We start from the raw sequence: 20637 nt of genomic DNA on the forward strand, positions 1-20637 counted from the left end.
CCAGTCCCTCTGAAAAAGGGTGGCACACCCATCCCACTGCCCGGCAAGGCTTTGGGACATCTGCTGAGGTGACTGGACCTCACACAGTGAGCCAGTCAGACAGGTTTTAGAAAACTGCATTCTTGGACTCCTCACTGAGAAAGGGAAGCTGCTAACGAACGGACAAACTGAATAAGCCACCTGCCTCTCTTTTATTGCTTGTCTACAATACATACCTGTATTACTTCGTAAATTGTCAGCTAGTGACTGATATATTGTATAATTCAATCAGTTACTTGGAAAGAAAGATGTCTGGTGTATTTTTTATGAACTTTAGTTCTTAAGGCACTTTTCCCACAGCTGTCCCAAGTCACTATCATTCGTATCTTTGAAGACTTGTTTGGTTCACCACACTTCCTTTACTGCTCTCGTATCATACTGCCTCAGTGTCATTTCCATCTTTACATGCCAGCATGCCTCTAGGTCTCCCTTTTTTTCAAGGATTTATTTCTAGCATCAGACACCACTCTTGGCCTTTACATCAGTCACTCCTGGTTCTGGAGGGACCACTGCAGAGTCCATGTATTTATTTCCTTATAGTCTGGGGAAAGGAGGAGATCACATCCTGTCTCAACAGCACCACTGTAATGCCCAGACCTAGACCTACACGGCAAAATGAAGAAAATGGATGGAAGCCTTTCCAGGGGAGACTCCAGTGCTGTGACAAAAGAGAGAGCTCTTGCATAAGAACAATAGTGGACAACAACTGGACCTATGCACACATTTTCAGTTCCAGCCCCTAACATCATGAATGGGTCTTATTTTCTTCCCTGGGGTGACTTCTGATGGAAATTAAGTAACCCTACAATTGCAACTTCAATTTTAACCAGAACTTAAAACCTGAGTCCCACAAGATCCATGTCCTACTCCCTGAAGCTGACCCTGAAGAAGAGATACATCTGAAAGCCCTAGCAGATGTCCAATATAACTGTATCAGCATTATCATGGGCTCGCTTATAAAAGGAATTTTAAAATAACTTTTGTTCTGGGGATCTCATGGGAAGCTATTGGAAGCTTTTCAAGCAAGCTCAGTTTTTATTACTAACCCCACACCCATTTTATGGAGGTTCCAAAAGATGTCCAGGATGAACAGTCTATGCTTTGTGGTGTTTCCGTTTCTAAAGTATGAAGCCCTCCTGGTTTTGATTACCCCTTTCAAGCACACCCTCAGTCCATCCACTCATTTAATATTCCCTCCAGTCCCTCATTGCATGACTTCTTCCCTCAACATGTGCTCAAAATAGTGGCTATGCCAATAAAATGTGAACTCCAAAGTGTTTATTTCTGTAATATAATGAAGTGTTCTCTTTCCCTTTCAGATGGCTACTGTTCCATACTCCACTTCAGCTGACAGCATCTCAGAGGTTATAAACAGACACTTCACAGAAAAGGCTTTTTTCCCACTGTGGTTGATGTACAAAGATGTATTCCAGCATAGAGAGTACATGGCTTCACATCTCAACAACAACTTAAGTTTACAGTTACTTTGAGCCTCAATAGGGTATTTTTCCATAAATCAAAACATTTAAAAATGGGGAGGAATGACTAACAAGGAAAGTGGAAGTATAAAAACACAAAATTATTTTGGCATGAATCATGGAAGGCAAGGAAGTCATTCCAGGGCTGGCCAAAAGTGACACCAGCACGGACACTCTACTGCAGCAAATTTTTGGTGACCACTGTGTAGAGTAACACCACTGATATTTTGCTAATTCTTCTATTGCTTTTTCTGCTGATCAAACTGGAGATAACGTATTTCAATGTAAAGATAACCCATAACATGTAGTTGAGACACTCCTATTTTGCTTGGATTACATAAAAGCATATTCAGCAAACATTTCTCCCAAACATTGCACAGGCAAAGGCTGAGATGTCTTACCTACGTTGAAAAAGAGTATTACCTTTCTTGTCTTATATTTATTTAGACATGTATTTCATTGACTCTATCAGATTAATTTCTGCTCTATATCGATATGCAAGAACAGTATGGATTCTGTGAAGGATGAAAAATACTGTCAAAAATAATCGCTTTGTGTTTTATTCATCCCTTTTGTCCACCATGTTTCTCTCTGCTCACTCTAGCATGTTGCTAACCCAGGGGTTAGACCTTGAGAACTTGTTTAGGCAGGCAGCTCATTATGAACTCTTCAAAGGCACCATTTGCTCCATGTTTGTGTGAGGAGGTCTTTCAGATTCACAGAAGTCATAGATGGAGCTGAAGAATCATGATAACATAATCCATGAGCCGTGATCCAAAAAAACTCTGGTTTCTTTTTTCTGGATTTGTTTACTGGCATCATACAATGTGGACTAGCCATTGCAGATGTTTCTTCAACTCCCATTAATAAACCCAAATGCAACCTTTGACCCTTCTGCCAAATCTGGCTCTATTGTCCTTCATCCTTATTCCCCCTTTCATATTTTTGTTGTTACGGCAGTATTTTCTTCAAGTTGGATAAAAACAAGAGTACATTAGAACCCAACCCTTTATAATCATCTTGCCAATCTTATTTTGAAAGGCACGGAAATCTCAAATGTTGAACCCTAACATCTTGTCTCCATTTGGGTTTGGGAAGCACAAAGGGTAAAATGTGGACCTCACATCAATTGAGTTCTTTCTGCAGGTGTCTGGATCATAATCCCTAGCCAATGCTGCCATAAGATACAGAGTATGTGCAGATACTCAGGAAACAAATGTAGACAGAAGTGCAATTAATATAGCATTATATGAAGGTACAGTATTTAACCACTGCTTCTCTGGGCCAGAAAGGTGTTGTGAAATGGAAAAAGCAACACAGAGCACAGTAGACAATACACTTTCCAAGAAAGGTATGTCCTCATCTTACCCCCTCCATTGTCCCTTCAGGAGCTATCTCTCGTGACCCATCACTTCCTTCCCCCTTTGTAATGAAGTTCCCTTTAAATACCCTTAAAATCCCCTGTTTGAACGGTAACACACACCAAGTTACAGTGTTTTACTCTTCTCAGTTTCTTTACTTCTCTCTGTTCACATTCTGTACATTATGGGATCAATCCTATTGCTAGTGAATCTTCTCAGACAATGAGTAATTTTTCAAAAGAATGTTAGGGGAAATATCCCAAACAAACTTGTTGGACCAAATGCAGCTATACAGGACTCTGTCTCTGAATAGAACAACCACATATATTCACTTTGATGTTTTGGGGTTTTTTTCCCAAACTGGGAATATTTTCAAAATTTAGTTATCACAATTGTATTTAAAAAAAAACAAGTGACCGAAATCCCTGGCAGTATGCCACTTTTGTTATACTACTTGATCACACTTTCCCTTGACTCACGTAATAGATACTTCAGTTGCATGAGCATATTTTATTGTATCATAAAGTCACAGTCTGGGATTACTTCAAATATCTTAACTGTTCCTTGTTGTGGGTAGTATGTAGCATAAATAATGAAGCTTGGAGTGCATTCCAATAATTACCTCAGTACTTTAAATATGAACATACACAGCTGGTTACAAGATTTGAAGATTCTCTTATTCTGTATTGTAAATACTGTCAGCAAAGCACTTTTGTTTGCAATTGCAAAAGAAAGAGGCAGACAAACAGCAAGACAACATTTCTGGAATTTTATATGTTAAAACCAAAAATTCCAGGAACAGTCTAAACAATCAGAGAAATGGAACAGTAAATTTCCAGCAGGAGAGGTTAAAAAAAAAAAAAAAGAGAGAGAGGAAATTCTGAACATCTGCTCACTTATTTACATTACACATTTTAATATATGTAAAAAGATTGTTGCCTCAAAACCAAATGAGAAATTCGTAAAGGCTGAATGTTACATCTTTTATGTTAAAACTTCATACAAACACATTCCTTTCTATTTAAGCTAGAAAGTCTTTATGGTTGCTTCCAAAAGTATCTGACCTTTTCTCTTTTGTAAAATTGATTACCACAACAAAATGACTACAGTATCAGAAAATTCACATACAGAGCTCACAGAAAGGACCACCCCCTCCAACAGCCTCAGAAATCAGATCTTGCCCATGCAATCCATGGGGACAGTCTGGTGAAATGAAGAAAAGCTGTGCAAGTGGAGAGGTTGCTAGGTTCCAGAAAGATAAGTAAGAACAAAATAGCTCAGTGATACAGACTGTAAGTAGCAAAATAATACCAGGGCCTTGCATCTAGTATGCTGGTATTGCAGCTTTTTCTTCTTTTTTTTTTTTTTTAAATTTATTTCTATTCTGTTTTCTTTGCTTAATCTTCAAGAGCCTCTCAAAACTCAGATAGCATGCTCAAGGCTGAATCCTTAGCTTTACTCTTGCCAGCTGTAGACAGACATTCATAGTGCAGCTGTTAGCACACCTACCGAGGCAAATCCTGCTACACAGCAATGGTAGAATATGTGTGTACCTTTAGCAGCAAACAGAAAACATTAATTTCAGTGAAAAATATAAAAATGACACTTTGACTCAATAAGAAGTAAAACATTTCAAAAGTATTGTGATACAAGAATTATTTACGTTAAAAAAGAAGAGAGGGGGAAAAGAAGTAAGTATCTATAATGAAAAACAAGAAAGAATTTGAAAAACAGAGGCTGTTAGTTAAATCCTTACAAACAATTACTGAAACATGGCCTTAGAAGGAGCAGACACCATAAATAATTCAAGCTAGGGCACAAGAATATAAGCTCAAGAGAACCAAATGGTTAATGAGACCAAACAGAAAATCATGTGAACTATGTATGAACTATCCTAATTAGTTCTAAGAGATAACTAAGGATACTAAGAGATTCACCCTGGAGCAAAGGAAACCCCCTACTAACAGAGCCCCCTCCCCACAGAACAGGTGGGGTGAAAAAAAAGAACACTGTGCCTTTAAATGGAGGCGGTGCTTGTAAGAACGAAAGAGAATTAAGTGTGACTAAAGTAATTGTAAACAATTGTTCAAAGTGCTTTAAATGTTTTACTATATGTTAAGAGGCATGCTGGCTTTGTGGAATTACCAGCCAGCACCCATCTCTACACAGACATGCAGCAAACAAGTATCTCGACTCTGCGTGCAGATCAGCAACTAGCACTCCAGGTGAAGAACCCAGATTTAGGGTAACAGTTGGACCGTATAATTTCAAAATTATTTTCATTTTGAAGTGTGTTTTAAATTATTCACATTTTAATCTTACACAGTCATTTTCTGTGTATTATCTTTTTTAATATCAGTTATGAAACAGTGAACAATGAAGTACTGGATATAATGTCCTAATCTCTGTAATTAATTTACTGAGTAAAATTTAATACACTTATTTTCAAAATACCTGCAGTAATTCTAATAAAAAAGTAATTATGAACAGATATATAATAAAATAACTTAAAATAAATATACTATAAAAATAAAAAATAAAAAATCATCTACCAATTTGAAGTGAAACATTGAAAGTTCAGCAAAAACACTTCAACTAAAGTGAAACTAAGAATATGTAGAAACGCTGGAAGTTTTTACCAGTTGGCTTTATTGCTGCAGCCAGCTCTGTGCATTCTGGGGATGTAGTATATACAGGCAAGAATGTTACTGGGTGACTTTTGGTATGTTAGCAAATACTCAGCTCTGTGGTATCAAGGAGGGTGCAATTTCATCTTACATGTCTCTAGCGGCAACAATGGTTTTAAAGCTTCCTGTCTTCCTTCAGTCTTGACTATTTATTCCTGTCCCCATGCAGCTGTTCACCCCCTTCCGTTCTGAGCCACTGTTATGGTCTGTGAAAGCAATGGGAAAGAACACGAACACCCCTGCCCCCAGCCCTTTAAGAAGCAAGAATGAAAGCAATGATGAAGCGTTGATTGTGCCGTTTCCACTCATATTTATTGAATTATTTGCTTCTCTAAAGTCCACGTAAATATTGTTAATCCCTGTACAGTATCACTTTCTGAGTGACCATATGGCATGGTACTCTTCTCACTTAAAATCAAGACATCTGAAGGCTGACAAGCCAGAACGAACCCCACATCACTATAACAAAACTGGATTCTTATCAAGAATATTAGGATAAAGCCAAATGAATGCAAGTGATATGACTCTGCCTCCTAACCTTTGTGTTTAGACCCTGTTGCATTAACCAATGAATGACTGCGTGGTGGTTACACTCCACTTCTTCTAGACAGCATTGGCTGAAGAAGACACTTGTCAGTTATCATAACATTAACACAAAGAAAGTGTTCTCAGAGGAGCAGATGGGAAAGGAACCAAATCACCTTTATCTCAGCCACAGCAATATTGCTATGCCTCCTGATCCCAGCAAAGTCAGGAAAAAAGTAGTATCCTTCATCTTTGAGGTCTTTGGCTGGAAAGCTGTAGGAATTCCACATGAATTATCATTGATTCTTAAATTATTTTCTGCTGTTACAGAGCCTACAATAGATACTTCATGTCAAAGAGTTTTATATACTCCTAAGATTTCTAAGGCAAAGGTGATAAGCTTGAAGACTATTTTGCAGAATCTTTCTCAACTGAAGAAATACAGTGAAATGAATGTGTGTTTATTTTTCAGTTGAAGTCACTGTAAGCTAAAAGACTTTATCCCAGTGCAGATACAACAGAGAATGGAAAATGTAAACCATCTGCCTGTGAAAAAATGTAAAGGATTTATGGAATGGTTGGGAAAACTTCTGCACAATGTATATGCTATAGAAAGCTTTTGCATTTGATCAAGAGACAGCATATGCTGAAACAGCCACAGACTCTTTGCCAGTGCATGGTAAGAAAAACACAGCAGCTGGCAGAGACAAAATTCTGACTTTACCATGTGTTTGGAGACACTTGATCCTCACTTTAGCATTTATCATCTTAGGCTGTTTAACAGAGAGCTTTACCCTAGTCTTAGATATATTTAAATAAGCCAGCTGCACACCCAAACTTCTCAGAAAGATTATACAGCATACACTGGCATAGCAGCATCAGAAGAAGTCCCACCATTTAGGTCCCTCCATATTAGCCTAGTGTTGTTTAAAACAAACATCACAGGACAGATGTGAAGATTCAGAAAAACACCTAAAAACTGCTGCAGTAAAATGGCTGATGTAATCATCAGATTCATTCAGTTGTAATACTGGGAAAGACAAGGGGTCCCTTTGGGCTCAGTGATCCTACACTTAATTTGTCTGGGTTTGACAGGTGAGAGTAAGACCATGGTCATAAGCAGCAGGAGATTTTGCAGACAGGAAACGATGGGAGTAGACAGTCTTGGGGAGAAAGCTCAGTGTAAGATTTATATTCTGTTATTGTTATTCAGTAACCAATACAGCCAACCCCCTCAAGACGGCTAAGCTCTACAGTTACAGAGCATGCTGTATTTCATAGGCCAGCAACCCTCTTCTGTGCTCTGGGGACATGGAAAAGCAAAGATACTCTTTGAGGGTGTATCAGTGTGCTCCAGGTCCTGTAAGAAAACCTGAGGAGCAGCACAAGGTTGCCTTGAATTACCCTTTCACACTTCCTATACTGCACCTGTCTCTGCATCTCCTCTTACAAGCCCCATTTCATTTCCACTTTTTCTTGTGGCTTATCTGCCTTACCCTTGCACTTTTTCACGGATTGCTAAAGCTGAATCCTCCCAAGACTGGAGAAGAGAGACAGGACACACACTGGTACAAACAGCCAACACAGATCCTCAGACTTCAGAACAGTCTGGCAATCTGTCATGCACAAATGACAAAACTTAGGAGACCTTATAAAGAAATAATAACCTGTGTTATGGTAAAATCTATCCAGTTCTGAAGAGCCTTTTACATTGCAGACAAAGCAAGCAGCTGCCCCTCTCCAGGCAGGTAAGTCAAGGTAATAATTAGTAAAGAGAACAACTACTGAAAGATACTAAAATAGCGCAATGGACATGGATGGTTCATCCATTTGCAAAACAGAAAATATTTGGTACAGAAGGAAAGAGAAGGGCTGGAAATAGGGGGTTTGAGAAAGTAACCAGGTTTTTTCACCTACATGCAGTAGCAGATTTTGCTGTAGTCTCATTCAGAGAATGAACTGAGTATCTTAGTTGAAATAGATACACAATTCTTTTCACAATAAATAGCTAGATAGAAGACAGGCAGATAGATAGATGATAGGCAGATAGATATAGATATATAATTTAATTCTCTGTAATTCTAAGCTCATTTGATAGCAAAGGACTGCCTATTAAGTAACTTTGTCATAAACAAGTGACTGAATCAGAAATACATTTTATCTATAACTGCTGTAACAGCAATTACTGGAAGTTATTTTGTAAGCTGTAAGAAACACGTATATAATTTTGAAATTTTCCAGTTAGTTATTTTTATATTTCTGTTACATGGTATTTACTTGCACTGAATAGCTTATACTTTTGGACCAGTTAAAATAGCCACTTTTTAAAGCATGCTATCTTGATTCTTGAGGTATGAATATAATTGCCTTAGCCACATAAAGAAAGCTCTCCCAATGTGATCAACATGAGAAGACCTCTTGAGAGTAATCAAGACACATCCCTTATAGTGATGTGGACCATACAATACATAGGAGTTAAATTTTAAATCCTAGCAAGCAGTAATAGAAAGGACTTCAAATAAAATATTTTCTTATATTAAGATCTATAGTGGCAACAATAATTAGAGAGAATGGGAGGCAATAGATTCCTACAAAAAGAATCAAGATTAGTATTCATGTGAGGGTTAAAGCACTCTTTCCTGTATAGATGAAGTTCTCACGATAATACCATATGCAATGTGGTTATGACATCACAACTCCCATAAATACAATCTATTAGATTTTTTTTTTTTTAATGACTGTATATACACGTTTGTTTCTTAGGATACAGTTGGCATGGCTGGGTGATGGAAAACCAAACTTTCCAAACCCTACATACATTTGTCCGATCATAAATAATAACTCATCTGGGAAGTCAGAGAAGGTTTTGGTTTCTCTCTTAAATAAGAGGGCAAAAACTTCAAAAAAAGGATCGGTAGAGCTTGCATTTTGTTTTTTATAATCATGTAATTAAAACCAAGGAGCTAAGAGCAGATACTGAGTTAATTTGCTAATGTAACAAATGAACCCTCCAGTTCAAAGGCACAAGAAGGCAGCCTGTTGGCTTGTATGCTAAACTTCACACCCATTGAATTTACCTAACTTTAGCAGATTACTCGTTTTTTAAAATTTATCTGGGTTTCTATATGCTGCAATGCTACAATCATTACATGCTATCCGAATGCCTCAAATAGCTTATGCTACGCCTATCAATGCTAAATGGCAGATATTCTTACTAGTGTTATCAGCATACCTGTTCAAGGAAGAAAGCTTTTTCAGTCTCTCCTTCTCCTGTTGATCCATTTCAGCCTGTGTGGCAAAACTGGATGTCTCAAAGCTATTTAATTACCCAGATGTTACAGATCTACAGAGAGAGAAAATAAAATCTGGTATTCTCACCTAGAGCAAAGCTGGGGGAACAGCTATCCCCCATTCCCTTTGGCGTGAGGTGGTGGACCATTCATCCCGCGTTCATTGGGTGACCCCTCGGCACATGGCACTGCCTAGCTCATTAGCTCATTCCTAACTCTAGCTTGTGTTTCTCCCCTCACCTCAGAAACACTGGGTGGGGAAGCCTGGGGAGCAGAGAAGACAAGAATTGCAGAGGCAAGTGCTGAACTGGAAACACTGCCAGCCCAGGAAGATCTCAAGTTACTGAGATGCAGATCTTGTGGAATACTGGAAGCGAAACTGGCTTATTGCAGGGAGAGGTGTTGGGTGACAGAGTGTACGGATTTGGAGGAAATCAGGCTCCTTAGTCCTGCTGCTTGTGGAATAACTTGTCTTCCCTTCTAGTTTACTTCCTGTGTTTCAGCAAGCATATGGAATGTCACTATTCTAGTATCATCTTCTGAACTGGGCAAATATTTAGGAATTACATTCTAATATAGGTTCTCTTTTTCTAGTTGTCATGCACCAGATGAAGGTGTCATGGGATACTGCTGCTCGAAAGTAATGCTGGGCTAAAACTTTCTGGATAAGGATGGGTGATTATTTAAATTCCAAGAGACAACACACATGTCCAGCTGTGTGGAAAGGAGGAGACAAACACAAAGTCCAAATAAGGAAGGCTTAAACTGGAAAAAACGTCCCTGCTGCAACATATAACTGCCTCCACACCCTTAAAACCCCCCAGACGGACAATGTCTCCCTTTTGCAGTCAGTCATTTACTGCTATTTAACAGGAAATCTGACAATATCATGCAGCTGTCTACATTGCCCTTGCAGCTAGAATAAATTGTTGTAGATTTATTCACATTATTTTAGGACTAGAAATATTAGTACCCTTTTCAAAATCCGATGTTCTCATTTGACACTCCAACTAACATATGTTTTGTTTGCCTTCACAACTGCCAGTCAGCTTGGCAATCTGCCAAGTTAGGATGTTCTGGTGCTTGGTGAACCCTAAAAAGCACCAAGTCAGTGGCAGCTTCAGTGTATGCAGCAACTTCCAGTGCTGCTGTGGTGTCAAGGATGTTGGCATCTTGTCATTGCGTCATTAATAAAGGTGTACTTGACAACATGATATGCTCAGGAAGACACATCCACCCAGACATCAGCTGTTGGACCTTGTTTAACACTTAACCCTTGTTTCTTTCTTCAGCACATCTAGTGATTATCTTCCCATGCATTACCCTGCTTTGGTGGATAGATTCACGGAAGCCCAGCTCTCCAAATCCACCAGAGAAGAAGCTAGGCAGCAGGCAGCAGGAAGATCCAGGCAACAGAAAGGCACTCCAATCCTTTTTTCTTATCTTAAATCTTGTTCAACATTTTGTTTTTCTGAACTCTGGAAACCAATTCACATGGTAGACGGAGACCTGCAATTCCTTACATTAACGCTGAGCTTCTTGTTAGTATGTTCATCTACAGCTGGGCAGATTACAGGCAGGGATTTTTTTCTGTGTGAAGAGAATTAATTTAGACTGCTTCTCTGAGGACTTTACTATTTGGAAACAGAAACTGCTACCTAGAAAAAAAGAACACCAGAAACAGAGGCTCAAAGCTACCTTATGAACCTGGGCTTGTGGTTAAGTGTAGTTAAGTGTTAAAAAAAGTGCCTTTTAAACATGGCCTTAAGGGCTGCATTCTCTCTGCACACACAGCCATACTTTGAACCACTTAGGAATGTCGTGATTTGTGGTTTGATATGGCCTGTGGTTTCAAACTGATGCTGAGCTTGTCATTGAGGTTACCCAGGAGATGCAGACAGATTTGTTTAGATAATTCTTTGCCAGTCTTTGCTAAACTTTGCACTCTTTAGAGGAGATTGTGCAAACTGTAATATCTAAGAGGCTTCCAGAATTACAAAGGTCCCAAAAGAATTTGGAAGAGTACAAAAATTCATGGACCAACACTGGGAAATTTGATCATGGGGTTCAGCCCCCCTTCCTACTTTCAAGACCACTTATGCAACTTGCATAACCCCTTAGTCCGGTTAAATAAATATTCAGCTAAATAAAGATACTCTAGCTTCACAGCAAGATCTAGCCTTCAGTTTCCATTGTTCCTGTCACAGTCCTATGCAGTGAGGTGCAAGCATTTAAAGAAAGCTGGTTTGATCAGTACTGCTCAGCCTCAGAAATGTAATTTGCAGGTTTATTGGTTTCCTTCTCAATGTGCAGTTACACAAACTGATGGCTCTCACCTACTCTGTGTGGAGTCCCAAATGGTTGGCACTGCTGAAAAGTTCAACTCTGTATTTTGTTAAAACTAGCGTGATTTTTTTGAAACCCACGTTCTCTATGATCAGTGGTCTGGGTTTCCTGATCCCACCATTTCCTGGTACCAAAGATAAAGGAAGAAAAATCTGCAGAAGGTATAAACTGGCAAAATCAGTAAAGAGCCTGGCTTGTAACCTCTCCCTACAATCTTCATAACATAAATTAAGTTGGAGGGATATGAAGAATGATATAATGTTTTATATAAACAAATAATTGTAACCATAAACACAGGAAATTTCTCCCATATAACAGTAACTGCCATCTGAAGTTCAGAATCTTCTCTCTCGTTTGAAAATAGTAATCTTTTGCTATTGCATTATACAAAAAATAAAAATGCTCCACTTGTATTAGTTTGAGATGTTACATACTGAAGCAATAATCTTTTATAAGGGTTTTAATACAACATAGATGAATGTATTGGATGTTTTATGCTTTCAAAGGGAGAAAAAGCACGGAAATTAAGGTCAAATTTCTTATGGTTGAACCCATGAGGTAAACACAGAACACATTTTGTTTGTTTGGATCTTGGGGGAACAAACCGTTTTTATGGTGGAGTAGTTATATGACACTAAAGCAATCAATGTAATGTATTGCATTTCACAATCACATATTCATAAAATAGGGAATGTACTGACATCCAACATAATCAGTGTCAATCACAAAATTTGGAAAGAATTCTGAAAAATAAAAATTTGAAAAAATGCACTTCTATTTTCTAAATTATATCATACAAAGGAGGAAAAAAGCCACCACCAAACGCTGATGTAAATCTTCATATCACTGGGATATAATAGTGAAAACCTGTTTATCATACCTGTCTTTCTTACATGAGTCTAATTCAGACTGGTCATTCAAAATGGCTACATTTGAGAAATCCTGTCTTCCTAAACGCCACTAACCTCCTCATGATCCAGGTCTTCATGATGCAGTGTTTTACCTTTATTCCCATGCTTGTGTTTCACTAGGAAAATGTATGGCAAACATAAACATTGTACATTGTTTTTATTGAGTATGACTTGGCAGGTACTTTGCAAGTTTTACTAGTAAAATTAAAAAAGGTGGTATCTTAAGACGGTTACAGTTCAGAAGTGGTTAGGGGGAGTGTCTGAAAACTTTTCAAACTTTGAAAGTTGTTCCTGTTCAGTTCAGGGAGAAAGCCAAGATCCTTCAAGTTTTCCTGCAAAGAGACAGAAAATGAGGAGCTCAGAGCAGGGGATAATATTTTGTTACTGGAACTACTATTCAACTGCAGGGCATCAGCAGTCCATGCACGGGTGCTGCTTTGGGAACTCCTTTGGATTTCAGCAAAAATTACATGCAGTGAACACCCTAAGCAAAACTTCCTGTCAACTCTGATTCACTCATTAACAGCTGTAGTCACAAATAATCACCATTTAAAATTCTTAACCTGCTGAACTGATGCCTCTCTCCCAAGGTAAACAAGCTGCTCCATATTGATTCATAATTATTTGCATCTGGGAATTACTGTGTGGTAAGGAATTATGACATTTCCAAATAAACAGTCATGTTGAACATGAGCCTCTGTTTGTGCTTCACTGAAACACAAGATGGATCTCAATATTCCTTAAGGAGGAGTATGTTAAGCTCATTAGTTTTAGGGATACAAATAAAGCAGTATGTTTCTAATTACACCAGTGAGTCACAGTAGAGCGCAAATTAATAGGATACTTTTGTGTGCCTGAAGTCTGCCAGCATCTCCAAAAAAGTGTGTTGTCCCTCTTCCTTTCCCCAGACACAGCCAATCACTAAGCAGCATTAGTCCATCATCACAGCTGGGACAGTTTAGGTCAACTTCCTTAAACTCCTCTATATGGGGACATTTATACAGTAACTACATAAGCACTACATAGGGAAGTCACACAGCCTCTTTGCTGGTTGTGCCATCCCATCTGCAAGAAGGGCAGGAAGGAGGATCTGGGGAACCACAGCCCTGCCAGCCTGGCCTTGGTGCTGGGGAAGGTTATGGAGCAGATCGTCCTCTGAGCTATCACACAGCATATGCAGAACAGCCCGGGGATCAGGCCCAGCCAGCATGGGGTTATGAAAGGCAGGTCCTGCTTGATGAACCTGATCTCCTTCTATGATGTGATAACGTGCCTAATGGATGAGGGAAAGGCTGTGGATGTTGTCTACCTGGAACTTAGTGAAGCCTTTGTCACTCTCTCCCACAGCATTCTCCTGGAGAAGCTGGCTGCTCAGGGCTTGGGCAGGTGTGCTCTGTGCTGGGTAAAAAGCTGGATGGGCAGCCAAGCTCAAAGGTTGGTAGTAAATGGAGTTACATCCAGCTGGCATCAGGTCACTAGTGGTGTTCCCTGGGGCTCTGTACTGGAGCCAGTTCTGTTTAATGTCTTTATTGATGATTTGGATGAGGGGATCGAGTGCACCCTCAGTAAGTCTGCAGATGACACCAGGCTGGGGGGAGTGCTGACCCGCCTGAGGGCAGGAGGCTCTGCAGAGGGACCTGGGCAGGCTGGAGCGATGGGCCCAGGCCAGTGGTGTGAGGGTCAGCAGGGCTCAGTGCCGGGTCCTGCCCTTGGGTCACACCAGCCCCACGCAGCGCTACAGGCTGGGGCAGAGCGGCTGGAAAGGGCCTGGTGGGAAAGGGCCTGGGGGTGCTGGGTGACGGCCGGCTGGGCAGGAGCCAGCAGTGTGCCCAGGGGGCCCAGGCGGCCAGCAGCACCCTGGCTGGTGTCCCCAGCAGGGTGGCCAGCAGGACCAGGGCAGTGACCGTCCCCCTGCACTGGGCACTGCTGAGGCCGCCCCTCGAACCCTGTGTTCAGGTCTGGGCCCCTCTCTGCAAGAGGGACGTAGAGGGGCTGCAGCGTGTCCAGAGACGGGCAGCGGGGCTGGGGAAGGGGCTGGGGCACAGGTCTTGTGGGGAGCCGCTGAGGGGGCTGGGGGTGTTCAGTCTGGAGGCTCAGGGGGGACTTGCTGCTCTCTACAGCTGCCTGACAGGAGGCTGTGGGCGGGTGGGGGTTGGTCTCTTCTCCCAGGTAACTAGCAACAGGACAAGAGGAAACAACCTCAAGTTACATCGGGAAGGTTTAGATTGGATATAATGAAAAATTTGTTCATTTTTTTGTCATGAAAGGGTGGTCAAGCATTGGAACAGGCTGCCCGGGGAGGTAGTGGAATCACAATCCCTGGAGGTGTTTAAAAAATGTGTAGACTTGGTGCTTAGGGACATGGTTTAGTGATGGACTTGCCAGTCCTGGGTTAACAGTTGAACGTGATCTCAAAGGTGTTTTCCAACCTAAATAGTTCTATGGTTCTATGCTTCTAAGTGTGTGGTGGGCCTTAAGAAGTGTACTACTACATAAGTAGATCTGAAAACATGCCAGTCACACCTACTCAAGACCACCTCAAACTGAAAAATATTTTAAAATCTACTTTTCAAGGCTATTCTCATAATAAAAGGGACAAGAAAGATGAACATATTTAAAGAAAACCCAAACTTCAAAACAGGGTTTCAGATACGATGGCCTTCACAGCCTCTTACAGATCAAATTTTGCAGGCTATTACCTCTTCAATAGGGGTGTATGATTTTTCAGGTTAGAAAATAGTAGAGCTACTACTCTGATTTCCTGATTCCTTAAATTTTGTAAGATTCTGTTCATTATAAAAACAAGGAAAGAAAATAGTGGTTTCCAAGATTGGAAATTTTGTGTGGATATCTGTTTTGGGGTGGGGTTGTTGTTTTACACTGCAGAGACAAGATGAAAAATAAGGTTTAATTATGACGGTTGTGATTATTCCTCAATTGCCATGTAACAGTAGACCATGTGTATGCTGCACAGTCATCTTGGCAAAACTGCCATGTAAGCAAGGCTATATTTATTCAGCTTGCACAAAATACCTTTTCAAGGTTAGAAAAAGAATTAAGAGAAGTAGTAGGAAAAAATTGTTGTACTTTTATCTGTCTGTCTATCTCCCTCCTGAGCCCACTCCTGCACACTAGCTTAGAAATTTCATGTTAATGAATTTCCAATAGATCTCTGATCCCATTTTCTTCCATAAGCATCAGCAATGACCCCTAGATCCCTTTCTTGATTCACGTTCCTGTCTCTGCTAGTCCCTTTACCCAAACCATTCCATAACCAGAAAGGCACATGCAATACCATTTAACTGTAAGTTTATACTGAAACAATGCACTAATAAAAACAACACAACTTTCATGTATTCAGTCTAAGATGAAGAAATTTTATAACTCTCATTTGGACCTGTATACTTTGGCAAATACACTAGCATAACTCATGCGAATTATCTAGCATGAATAAAATTTATTTTATTCTGGAGCAATTACTGTGTTCACAAAACAGAACAAATGTAGGTTTGGTAATAAGATTTCATTTATGGTGGAAAAGTCTGTCCACCTGGCGAAGAGATTTCAGAGCAGTCTGAAGAGAAAATTTCCCCCACAGTCCTCCCCAGTGACTTTATAGGATCCATATTGTTTACTTAGTCCAACAGCTCTGCAGCCAAGTCACAGCCCTTCCTGATTTTCTCATCTGGCAGTCCTCCAATAAATTTCACCCTGTGCAGCAGGCTTCCAGCAGCATCTTGATTCTTACTCTCCTATCTTAGAGTCATGAGTTGTTGGAAGAAGGGTTCGCCAGAGTCAAGAAGACGCTTAATATGAGTTATGCATTTTGCTCTACTTTATTAGTTGCTAAAGCTACTTACATAGAACTGGTACACATGCATATTCGTAAAGCAGAAATATAATTGGTTAGTAGTCTCTAAACGCGTGCCGTTCTCACACCCCTAATTATCATGACTAAAATAAGCTCCATGTAGCTAATTGTGTTGCTGTGCTTCAGCCTTGTAGTTTGTTACTCCCTATTTTCCAATACCGGTCCCAATCTTTCTTGGCCCTGCACGTGCAGCATGTTACAGCCACGGCCTGTTGGCACAACATAATTTCTTGGTCTCAGGATTCAGGAATAGCTCAAGGCTACCTTTCTTGTTACCTTCAGCACAGCAACTTCAGTACAATTCTGATTACAGGCCTATTCTAATACCAGGCCTGGATTGTGCAGATCTTCGGAGATTCTAAGGCCATGCTTCTGCAGCCATTCTTCTGCAATTCCCCCTTTTTTCTCTTGCACAAGCCAGGCCTGATTGGTTATGTTAAAAACTACTCTCTTAAAACAAGAAAAAACAAGAAAAAACTAAAAGCATTACAATAACGATTATAACAAAGCGTATTCCTTCCATCAATAACATCTTTAACCAACCTGTTATGCCCAATCCTCTCAACCATTCATCAAAGGGATTATCATCAACAAGAATATGCTTCATGTTTCCCTGCAGTTGTGACAGCTTCTTGTGGATAGATATGGTATGATCGGAAAGGTTCACACAACACATCCCTTCAAAATCCTCCCTACCGTGTCCATGTGCTAATAACAAAAAATCTACTGCAGCTCTATTTTATAATGTAGCATGCCTAACACTATCTACGTCAAGCTATAACAAACTTAAAATTTGCTATGTAAGATTAAATTGCTTCTAAATACACGCTAACCTTCGTATATTCTTAGCGTTTAATGCAGTCGTTGCTCCTGGCATAAATATGGAGGCTAAGACATTTGTTGTTACAGACTGCAGATCGACTCGGTCATTACATGTCTCATCAAAGGTGCGCAGTGCCCTCCGTGATCTATGAAATTGTGGAGTCATTTTCAATAAGTCTTTCATAAGTGGAGCAAACAAAGTTAAATGCCCTAAATAACATGGTCCACCGACAGGATTCAAAGGAATCCCTGGCCATGCTGTATCTCCACATATCAAAAAGACTCCCGGTGGCAACTGATAGCCCCCTGATACATTTACATGTAAGCCTCCAGCTTTCAGTTCACCCCAATTAGGTGAACCAGTTAAATTTTGAAACTTTGTATCAAACTCCCATTCACCTTGTCCTGCTAGCCACAATCGCCACGGTTCACCAAACCAAATTACTCCAGTGCCATTTACTGGTTGAAGTGGTGGTACCGTGTCCTTGCATTCTGGCATTCCCGTTGCAGTCACGTTAGCGTACTTAACGGGCGTAATGCTACCTAATAGGTCTAACTCCTGCAATGGCAAATGATACGGTCGATTCAAATATTCAATAACCATTTTCTGCCACGCTGCATTACGCATAGAAGGCCAAACAAATTGCCCATTTGGACTCAGGCATGTTCCCTTTTCATCGGATGTCAGATTCACTGTATTGACATTCCAAAAACCATCAAAGTCCGCTTCATTCTCCTGCAGGGGAATACCAATTAAGCAAGTTCTAAAGGGGTTGTCTGCTTGCTGCAAACCTAAACAAAAGTCTGTTACCCCTGTGATATTTGCCCATGTCACCCATATGTTTATTCTAGGCAAGATGTCAAAAATACTTTGGCCAACGGGTAACATATTCATCAAGACCATAAACCAAATACACCATTTGAGCATGCTTAATCCTACAGAAACGTTACTTTCTGTGAGCTCTCCTTGCCCACTCATTCTGAGCCTTCCCCCACCTTTTGGCAGGGGCAGCATACTGTCGGGTATAAAAATACCTTTACCACACTCCCTACTTATAATTATAGTCTAACGTAGCAGCCCGAGGCTGTCCAAATATCTGCAAACCCGCCACTGCCACTGTGCTCGATTCACGCTTTCAGTAGCTTCAAACAGGGCAAACAGATCTTGAGCAAACCGGTGGTCTCCTCTAATGCCTTTTTGCAATTCCCAAAAAGGATTCCTCTCTCTAATTTTCCATTTACACTGTAAACACCCTAAATCCGTTCGCAAGATATATACAGAGACCCACCATACAAGTTTACAGAAGCCACAAAGTAATAGAACCCAGCCACATTCCCTTTGTCCACAGTCACAGGCATGTAAGGAGTAGTACAGAGTTCTGTTCTCTAGTTCTGCCTGTAGCTGGTCACATGCATTCCTCGGGGAGGCCCAGATTGTCTTCTTCTGCAACAGCAGTGATGCCTCCAACACCAGAGGCTGTGTGGCTAGATGCCACCAATGTAGCTCCCGCTGGCAAGCTTCCGGTACCAGTTTTATGATTACTGGTATCAGCACATGTCCATTTACTGGGTACCCATACTGGACCTGTAGGGGCGGAAACACACATATAACCTCGACCATTAAACAAAACAGGGGCAGGACCTTCCCATTCCCCTGACCGCGGATTTCTATGATAAACAGATAATTCAGTTCTTGGGGCTGCAGTATTTACACAAGTAGCATGAATGATAGCTGAGGGTTCTGAATCATCCCCAAACACACACAAGTGATTGAGAACAAACAAGGTTCTGTGTAGATGCTCCTTTGGATCTGTAACGTCCGCAAATTTCTGCAGATAGTCCTTCAATGTCCTGTTTGTTCTCTCGACGATGGCTTGTCCCGTGGGAGAATGAGATATTCCAGTTTTATGCTGTACTGCCCATGTAATAAGAAATTTCCACAGAACTTGGCTGACATAGGCAGGACCATTGTCCATCTTAATCTGTTCTGGAACTCCCATGATGGAAAAACAGGCTGTTAGATGTTTACACACATGCAAGGCTCTTTCCCCAGGTTGCACAGTTGCCCAAATAAATTTTGAATAGGTGTCTACCGTGACGTGTACATATTTCAATCTGCCAAATTCAGGAACATGAGTGACATCCATCTGCCAGACCTCTAATGCCCTCAGGCCTCCGGGATTGACCCCCATCCCTAGGCCAGGGCCATGGTGGCTGCACTGCGGGCAACTCCTAACAATACCCTGTGCCTCAGCATATGTCAGCCAAAATTGTCTTTTTAATCCCTTAGCATTTTGATGGAACTGAGTGTGGGACACCCGTGCAGCTTCAAATTGATTGACGGGTGCAGTTCGTGTCAGGCTAACCAATTGATCTGCTCTGTGATTACCTTCTCCTAAGCCTTCCTGCCATTTGTGGCTTCTGATATGAATGATACAGTATGGCACAGATCTCTGCTTTGAAGCTCATTGAAGTTGCTGGAATAATTCATTTAGTCGTGGGTTGGTTACTTCTCTCAAAAGTGAATCCTCTATCCTTTGAGCTACTCCTGCCACATATAGTGAATCGGTGACAATGTTCAACGCAACCGTGCGCCAGTTTGCCATAGCCCAAAAAACTGCAAGCAGCTCCAATGTCTGTAAATTATCTGCAGGGTGGGCAACAATAATGTGTTGCTGCCAGAGTTCCTTTTCTTTCCAGACCACAGCAGCCCGTTGAGTAGCCTTGCCTGCATCAGTGAACGCTGTAAGACCATCCCGAAGCAGAACAGATGAATGCTTAGGTATTTCCATCCATGAATACGTTCTCAAAAAGTGGATGTCTTTCCCCTTTAGCTGTTCTCGTGATATCTGTCCAGAATATCCTAAGAGTGCCAATTGTAAAGCAACAGAGTTTCGCAAGGCCCATTCTAGGTCTGCTCCCTTCATTGGCAGGTGAATACTAAATGGTTCTTCCCCTGAAATAGTTATCATCCTATCACGACCTTTGCAAATGACTTCGGCTATTGCTTCCATGCGAGTTTGAACCATTTTCTTAGGTTGAAGGGATAAGAATATCCATTCCAAGACACAGAAGAGGTCATCTCCCCCTTTTTTCTTTTGCCACTGCATGATAACTGCAAAAACAGAGACAGGGTGAGAAACGACCAGTAGTCAAAGGGGGAGGGTAGCGTCTCGTCGAGCTGCCCATCGCGCTGATACTAGGTGCCCAAGACACTGTATACATTTCCGTTGGTCATTAGTGAGGCGAATGGACTTAGCTGCATCTGTGCCTTGTAAAAGAGGCCGTAGGGGAGCTAGATCTTCAT

The sequence above is a fragment of the Falco punctatus genome (genome assembly GCF_963210335.1).
Source record: "Falco punctatus genome assembly, chromosome: Z".
NCBI classification, from domain to species: domain Eukaryota; kingdom Metazoa; phylum Chordata; class Aves; order Falconiformes; family Falconidae; genus Falco; species Falco punctatus.